The sequence below is a fragment of the Cryptotermes secundus genome, unplaced genomic scaffold, assembly GCF_002891405.2.
Source record: "Cryptotermes secundus unplaced genomic scaffold, Csec_1.0 scaffold1606, whole genome shotgun sequence".
Lineage (NCBI taxonomy): Eukaryota > Metazoa > Arthropoda > Insecta > Blattodea > Kalotermitidae > Cryptotermes > Cryptotermes secundus.
Genome location: NW_019738371.1, coordinates 1,011,516 through 1,013,440, shown reverse-complemented (window position 1 = coordinate 1,013,440; position 1,925 = coordinate 1,011,516).

The window sequence follows — 1,925 nt, the reverse complement described above, 5'->3', positions numbered from 1 at the left end:
GCCCCCCCCCCCCCATTAAATATGGTGCCACTCAATACCCTACAGTTTTTCCGCCCCCCTGTTTTTCTTCTTTCACATTTTTACCAGTTTAATATTGCATTATTTCCGTAGATTTAAGAACTTCCATTAATGAGTACCATAATAATAAAATGTATATATATTAAAAAAATATGAAATGAAAGAAAATTTAACTTCATTACGGCGTGACTGTACTTTGTTCTTGTTAATAAAATAACCAGTGGGACTTAAGATGCAAATGATTCCGAAACATTGCTATAAACTTCCTTTTCTCAAACAATAAACCTGAAGCTTCAACAATTATTGTTACTAATTCTGCATGCCTTAAAAATCGTGTTCAATTAATTTATCCTGATGCTGCAAACGTAAAAAACACACATAATTGTCGCAGGCGAGTATTTTGGTTCCTTTGTAGTGTACAATAATTTTAAACGGAAATGGGATTAATTAATTTAGAGTAAGGTGTCTCACTTCCGTTTCCAATCACTCCCCCGCCCCCTACATCACCGCGTGATCTTCTGTATCTCTCAAGAACTGAGCTTTGGAAGGCAATGCAGTAAGTGACACACATTTCTGCGTTTACAGTTTATATAATAACATAATCATCGATTAATTGGCTTAAAGTAGATTCGCTGTTCTGCAATAAGCAACTGCCAACAAACAAAAAAAAAACTTCGTGGCTTGAGTCCGCAAGCGAACTATACCGACCGAGCGACCGCCGCTTGTCGGCGAAGTTATTGCCAACTTCAGTGGATAGAGGGTGTCGCTTGGTCAGCGCAACGAATCCCCACGGCCGTTAATTTCGGTTTTCTTGACCGGAGCCGCTACTTTTCCATTTAATTAGCTCCTCAATTATCAGCGACTGCCAACACAACAAGAAATTTAAACATGAAGTAATGTGAATTAGAGTAACATTGGTTGTGGCATTCGGTAGTTATTAACTACACAGTCATGGCTCCGTCTTTATGAATTCAGTAATTCCACACCTAATTTGCCGATGATACTGCTATTGATTGCTTTTTGCCAATGTTGAATTTGTTCCTACAAACAGGAAATGCAATGATAAAAGAGACGTCAGTATTTTAAATGAAAATTGAATTTTTAATAGCTTAACAGATTGAAACTCATCGTGGAAACGTTAACAATGGAGGTATAACGAAGAATTTGGACAGGAAGGTGATGAAGAGGCAATGTTCGCAATTAAATGATCAGCAGAGAAGAGAAACTCGTGTAGGCTTAACGGATTACGAGAGATTCGTAAGTGATAAAGTTCAGATTTCTTCGATCATTAAAGCAACAGTATGCCTAAAAAATAATAATAAAGCTATTCCTGTACCAGGTCATGAAGGCCCAGAGAGTTGTGAGACGTTGAGGGTCCCACATTATCTATACAATTGGCTCAAAGATGGCGGTAAGGTTGTCAGCCTTACGCGCCGGCCGCGCTTTACTCCCCAGGAAAATTATTTAACTAATTCCTGGTACTTATTTCCGTTAGAGGCTGAGTCATAATGCGGCTGAAAAGATTAGGTCAATTGAAAAAATTCAGTGACCTCATCGGGACTTGAACCCACGACCTTCCGGCTTGTAGCATAGTGCCTCAACCAACTACGCTACCGCGTGCCTCTAACAGTATGCCTAACCATGACTAAATCCACTAGAAACCGTTAAGTCCGTTAGAAATCATCCCAGTATTTTAACTGCACATGCGGTATAATCAGCAAAAAAGTACTTCCTCTAATGGAAACCGTTTGGCTGACTGAAAGTACCTAATTTTCTGAAACATTTATTTCAAGGTAGCAGAAGGCTGTGATATGCTCAGCGTGAATAAGGAAGTACTGGCAGAGCTTCTGCACCTACATCGTAGCTTGGCTACGGAGAACAAAATTACTAGTAAAATAGTGCAAATA